Here is a 7,489-nt window from a genome sequence, read left to right as displayed (position 1 = left end):
TAAATGACAAATAGGGTGGGATGGGGGGATGGTTTGGGTATTCTTTTTTCACTTTTATTTTTTATTCTTATTCTGATTCTTTCTGATGTAAGGAAAATGTTCAGAAATAGCTTGTGGTGATGAACGCATAACTATATGATCATACTGTGAACAGTTGATTGTATACCATGGATGACTGTATGGTTTGTGAATATATTTCAATAAAACTGAATTAAAAAAAAAAAAAAAAAAAGAGAAGTTTTCAAAGTGTTCAGTAGACCCTGAAACCATGTCACTGATTTAATTAGTGCAAAAAGATTCAGAGGAAGGTGAAAGGAGGTGGAACCAAGAGCTGAGTCTTCCATGCCCCTGGTATAAAAGATACGATCAGAGATGAAGACAAGAAACATAATTGGGAGCCTGTGGCTTTCCCATACTGATTGCATCTGGAGTGTTTCCAATGGGACAAAGGAAAGGAAACTGTGCACAGACTTATAAAGCCAAACCAGGTAAGATGCCGACCAAAACAGTGAGCTAAGAAGCAGTGTTGTGTTGTGTGTTCTGAATGGACCCAGGAAGACACATCTACTCTGCCAGGAAAGGAGCTGCTGATCGTCTCCAGGAGCTGTACCGACAGCATCACCACCACCACTGGGGAAATAAGGGCAGCTCTTCACCCAGCACAGAGCCAGGTCCCCAGCAGCAGTGCAGCAGTGAGTGCACCATCGACCACAGAGGAGCAGGGACTCAGGGAAGGGGCAGAGCCTGGTGGGTGGGGCCCAGAGTTGGACAACTGGGGTGTGCAGGCTGTGCCACCACACAGCTGTGAAGGAAAGGGGGAACAGACTGAATCATGGTGGTCTGGGATGCTCCACTGAAGAAGTGAAGTGTTTGTTAGATGTATGTTGAGGAGACCTTCTGCCAAGCAGAGTACATTACTTAGACACTTTAGAAGAGGAAGCAGTACCAGGGTGTAGTCAGAGTAGCTGCAGCCATGGCCGTAGCTATGACCACCCTTCTCTGGGTGCTTGTTGCTCACCTGGACTAGAAGTTAGGGAGGCTGGAAAGTACTAGGGGCTCCAGAGTGAGCCCCCATAAGTGCCAGGCTCCATGCTCATGTCTGATCCATTTCCATTTCTTTTGTAATCCTTGACCTCTATAGACAAGCTTCTATATATGTGTGTGAATGTGTAATTACTTAAGTGAAGCATAACTAAATATTTGTTTATGTTTTATATGTACATGCTTACAAACACTGTCTCTTTTTAACCTATAATTAAATAGGTTGAATTTGTTTTAGTGACAATCAAGATTTTAGGGGATCCAGGGACTTCAGTGTAGTTTTGCCCTCCTCTGATCAAATTTTGAGAACAGTGGTGAGAAAAATCAACAAATCTAAAATCAAATGCCAAAATAAGGAAGAAAAATGCAATATTCTTTTGAATATTTTGAGTCTGTGCCATGCCAAATTCGTTATGTATCTTATAAGATAATTTTAAATTTAATGAAATTAAATTAAAATTCAAACAATTAGTACTTTTTAAATCAAGAATTTATTGGATAAATGTTACTCAACATTCTTTAACATTTAACTTTGAGTATACTTAAGATGACAATTTATGTCATTCAAGTCCACAACATGAAATAGGGTTAAGATTTGAAATACCAACACAAAAAGTACCATGAAGCAAAACATAAATAATAAGTAAAGCAATGAAAGTGATTCTAGCACTATTTTTATTATGACCAGATATCTCTGTTGCTTTTTGTCTTCCCATTATCCCCCATCTGGATAAGCCAACAAGAAAGTCTTCCTGCTGCTTATATCACAGATAGAAAATCTGAGGAATATTACTTAGTTATGTTTCTACACATTTTATGTTTTTCAACACACTTCCCAGTTGTGATTTTTACCCCTTGTGATGGAAGCAGCCAAGTGCCATTCTGCCCATTTGTCCACAGTGATGCCATGATTGGAACCCAGGTCTCCTATCTCCTTGCCCAGTTCTTCTCAAAACTGTGCCACAGAGGAATTCAGTTTTGTGGGGTTTGAAGATTTTCAAATTCTGCGACCCTCTTTAAGAAAAACAATTTTACAATGACTTATTTTTGCAAATATTACAAAAACATATCATCATCTTACTATGTTGCTAAGGCCCCTCCTACAGCCTTAGGAAGGAGCCTGTGCAAGTGTAGGGCCTGAATGTGAAGCCTCATTAGCTCCACGGTTCATCTGCCTCTCGAGCCATGTCATTGTGCCCTTCCCAGCCCAGGCCACGGCTCCAGTCAAGCAGAATTCACTACCTCCAAGGCAGCTCTTCCATTTGATTTTTTGTTCCAGAGAAAGTTTCCTGACACCAAGTCGATGTCTGCTTGGAAGCTTCCCTGTTGCTCCTAGATTATTGTTTTAAAGAAGTAGGTATGGAAAGAAGGCACATGGTTCAGTGGAAAAAGAACCAGCCCTGGTCCTGCCAATTATGTGAGACTTCAGGCTGGACACTTCCTCTCTGACCCTTTCTCCTCTCCTGTAAATGAAATAGTTAGACTTGAAGATTCTGACATTCTAGGCTTCACATACATTAGGTTGAATCATATGAAATTGCAGTATGGGGAGGACAAAAATAGCTGAATATCAATAGTTTCATATGGTTCAATCTAATACATGCCATGTTGTAATACCCTACAAGCCATTTTCCCTATCCTGCAGACTGGAACCTCCCACTGTTTGTCAGATCTCAATTTGGGAGATCTCCGTGGTTCTCCAGAAAGCCCTGTTGAAACATACATATTTGTGTGTAGTAGAAACTCTGAAAGTATATTTTAATAGCAGTTATCTCTGAGGAGTAGAATTATGGGTGTTTTTTTGTTTCAGTTTTATAAATTGGTGTAATATTTGACTTTTTGACCATAGGTATGTTACTGATATAATAAGGTGGGGAGGGGGAGACTACTTCACTTTGAAAAAAGAAAAATACATGCCTATGTGGTTCCTAAAAACAAAACAAAACAACAATAAATAAGTAATGGGCAAAAAATATATTTATAAAGCATGAAGATAAGTTAGTCAAAACATTTAAAGTCTTGGGGTGAAGAAAAGTCTTGATAGCCTGACAGAAAGGAAGTAAAATTAGAAAAGATTGACAAATTCAAGACTCATATATTGACAAAATATTTCATTTTGTTGCTTTTTGTCTTCCCATTATGCCCCCATCTGGATAAGCCAACAAGGAAGTCTTCCTGCTGCTTATATCACAGATAGAAAATCTGAGGAATATTACTTAGTTAGGTTTCTTCACATTTTATGTTTGTCCAAGATAGACCAAAAAAAAAAAAAAAAAATGGTGAAAATAGAAGCAACACATCACGAGAAAAAATTGGTAGGGGGTTGAATGAGTAGATCATGAAATTCAGGTAAATAAGAAAAGAGATGATCAACACCACTCATAATTATTGAAAGTCCAGAAAAAAATTAAATATACTTTATTGATGATATATTGGCTAAATTAATACAATTAATTCTACTCAGTTCTACATTGAGTTTAAGTGAAAAAATATGCTCAGACTGTGTTGTGAGAAATAAGTTGGAGTAACCATATTGGGGGGGGGGTGTTGATTTGAAGCTGTTATTTACCCCAGAAAATATCATGTTCTTTCAATACATTCCTGTCAGAGTGGAGACATTGTGGGTGAGATATTTTGATTAGGTTATTTCAGTTGAGATGTGACCCACGTCATTCAAGGTGGGTTTTAATTATCTTGCTGGTGTCCTTTATAAGCAGATAAACAACACACAGAAAACCCAGAGATGCTCACAGAAACTGTCCCAGAGAAGCTGAGAGACAAGAACACACCCACTGAAGCTGAAAGAGGAAGTCACTGAAGCCAGAAGCTGGAAGCAATGAAACCTGGGAGAGAAGGACCAGCAGATGTCACCATGTACCTCGCTATCTGACAGAGCAGCTGAAGTCTGCAGGTAAATGGTCTTCAGGGCAGGTATCATTCTGCTGATGCCTTAATTTGGGCATTTTCTAGCCCTAGGAATAGCAAACTTGTAAGCTAATAAATTCCCATTGTTAAAAGCCAGTCCATTTCTTGTATATTGCATTTCCTTAGCTTTACCAAACCAAAATAGAGTGCGAGATAAAAATGCATGTCAAAATATTCAAAATTTGTTGCCTTTGACTCAGAAATTATCTATCCAGGATTTGATTATGAGACAAAAATTATATATATATATGTATATATACAAAGTCATGGCTTGCAATCACTTGTTCAATGCTTCTATCTTAAATATGAATTAATGGCCAAAAAGTGTCCAGGAATTTGAATAAAGATTCTAAACACAAGAAAAAAGGCCCTGAAGCAGGCACACAAAATATGTGCTTAGAGGAAAGACAGAGAACATAGGGAACAAGAAAACAGAAATGTACTCACCTGATATTCCACTCAACGTGTGGCCCATGATTTAGATCCAGAATGTGACAAAAGGAGAAGCGGCTTCAAAATGCAAATCAAGTGGATCTCTAAGCACAATGTTTAGTTTAACCAACATTTTTGTTAGAAAAATTTTCTCAAGGAAGAAGGCAATACACTGATTTGCATTTTGGTGCAAGCTTACTTTCTCATCATGGAGCAGCTACTTTAAGGAGCCTTAGGTGAGAGCAGATATTACGTACTGTTCTAGTTTCCTGGTGCCACCAGAATGCAAAACACCAGAAATGGATTGGCTTTTATAAAAGGGGGTTTATTTGGCTACACAGTTACAGTCTTAAGGCCATAAAATGTCCAAGGTAACACATCAGCAATTGGTACCTTCACTGGAGGATGGCCAATGGTGTCCAGTAAACCTGTTAGCTGGAAAGGCACGTGGCTGGAGTCTGCTCCAAAGGTCTGGTTTCAAAATTGCTTTCTCCCAGGATGTTCCTCTCTAGGCTTCAGCTCCTCAAAAATGTCTCTCTTAGTTTCACTTGGGGTATTTGTTCTCTCTTAGCCTCTCCAGAGCAAAAGTCTGCTTTCAATGGCCGTCTTCAAGCTGTCTCTCATCTGCAGCTTCTGTGCTTTCTTCAAAGTGTCCCTCTTGGCTGTAGCTCCTCTTCAAAATATCACTCACAGCTGCACTGAGTTCCTTCTGTTTGTCAACTCATTTATATGGCTCCACTGATCAAGGCCCACCCTGAATGGGCAGGCCAACACCTCCATGGAGATTATCCAGAGTCATCACCCACAGTTGGGTGGGGCACATTCCATGGAAACACTCAAAGGATTACAATCTAATTACACTGATAGGTCTGCCCACACAAGATTACATCAAAGGTAATGGCATTTGGGGGGACATAATACATTCAAACAGGCACATGTACATAAAAAAAAATAAAACACTATAAACTAAGAACATTCACATAACAAGAAAGAACTCTTACAAATTAAATATGTGCAGCAGAAATACAAAGGTCAATAAAGTTGAAGAAATTTCTCAAAGGGTATGACAAAGAAATAAAAGATAAAATAAATGGATAAATGCAACTAATATATGTTTCAAAAGAGGAATGGACATCACAGAAAATGGGGAAGCTATCCTATGGAACTACATTGCCTAACATTCTTCATTAGCTACAAGTTTTTGTTTTAATTTAAATTTTAATTAAGTAAGTTAAATAAAATTATGACCTATGTTCCAATTTTTGTTTCCTGGGCTGCTCAAACAAATATATGAAATGATCTGGTTAAACAATGAAAATTGACTTAGTTCATGGTTGTGAAGCTCAAGAAAGTCCAAATCAGTGTGCCATCAAGGTGTTTTCTTCCTGAAGAACAGTGATCTGGGGTGGACTGCTGGCTGTCCATGGCTACTGTCACTTGGGAATGCCCAGGGCACTGTCGCTGGGTCTCTCCTTTCTCTTATGGACTCCACTGATGTCCAGTTTCTGGCTTCTCTCTCTCTCTCTCTCTCTGAATTTCATTCCACTTATAAAGGACTTCAGCAATAGAATTAAGACCCATCCTGTTTGAGGTTTGGCCACACCTTCTAACTGAAGTGACCTCATCCAAAGGCCCTACTTACAATGGGCTCACACACATAGGAATGGAATAAATTTAAGAACATATTTTACAGGGATACATAAAGCTTCAAACCACAATGTACAGAAATATGAAGAAAAAAATATGACACTCTTTCACTGTTAAAATGCATGTATTATAACAGCAGAATTTAGATTATGTAACATTTAAATGGATAATACAATAGCTGAGACATTTGATGACTACAGGAAGAAAATGGAGCAAGACCCAAATCAGGCTTCCAAGGAGTTCATCTCATCTGTGATGATACAGATTGTAAGAGCATCTGAAGTAGATCCAATAGAGAAAAAAGGCCTAAGGTTTTCTGTGAAAGTATCAGTGAAGGTATAAATGTAGGATCTATTACTCCAATTATAAAATGAAACTTCTCCCAACTCATAATCTAGAAAAACACCAACCCCTGTTGTATTCCATCTTCCACATGTTGTAGTCGAATGCTGAATGTGCCAGCATCCATTCTTTGGTGATGGTGATGCATTAGCATTTCTGGGGAAAGATTCTTTGCACACCCCTATGGACCATTCACCTGGGCCTCTTATTTCTACCTGCCAGTAATGCCTGCCAGCACCAAATGCTTCACAGCTCAGGACAGCAGGATAAACAGTAAATCTCTTGGGATTGGAAGAAATGTTTGGTTTCATCATTCTGTAGGTTGCACTTTTTCTGTCTTCTGATATAAAAAGATTGGGGTGAGCAGTTTCAGGATCTAGTGTCAAATCAAATTTAAATGTGCTGATCATTTTCTTCTGGCCAAAATATAGTGGAGAGAGATAGCAATTCTCTTTCTTTAACTTATATGAAAAAATTTCTGGGAATTTTAAGTTTTTGTATTTCTTGTGGATACTTTCAACAACTGTCAGTAAATCCAGGTCTGCCTGCACAGCCTTTTCTTTTATTTCCATTAGCATAATTTTTAGTGTGGAAATATGGTCTGAAATTTGCATTTGGTTTTCAATTAATTTTTCCTCAACATCCTTCCCTTCCATCATTAATCCCAAACAAAGAGCATCCTGTTCATCTTCCAGTAGTTGCTTCAGTTGTTCAAATTCAGCATGCAATTCCCCACTCCAATCTCCCACTTCCAAATTCAGTTCAAAAGATTTTGAGACTTGGACATCTCTCCCCTTTTTAACATCTTCAACTTGCTTCTTCAGGTATCCAGTGGTGCACGTGAGCTTCTTCCTGTGATGAGCTGCAGCTTGCCCAAGGGGCATCAGTTGGTGATCCTGGTGGTCAGAGGAGACCCTGCACTGGGCACACAGTAGCTCAAGGTCCTCCTGACAGAACAGGGTCAGAATCTGATTGTGTTTCTCACACAGGGGTTTCTCTTCCTGAGGTTTCCTCTTGCTGCTCCTGGTGGGAAATTTTCTCACAATTTCTGTCATGTGGCACAATTGGATGTTCCTCACAAAGTTCCCATTGGGGCAGTGGT

The sequence above is a fragment of the Choloepus didactylus genome, chromosome 3, assembly GCF_015220235.1.
Source record: "Choloepus didactylus isolate mChoDid1 chromosome 3, mChoDid1.pri, whole genome shotgun sequence".
Taxonomy (NCBI): domain Eukaryota; kingdom Metazoa; phylum Chordata; class Mammalia; order Pilosa; family Megalonychidae; genus Choloepus; species Choloepus didactylus.
This window is presented reverse-complemented; position numbering follows the sequence as displayed.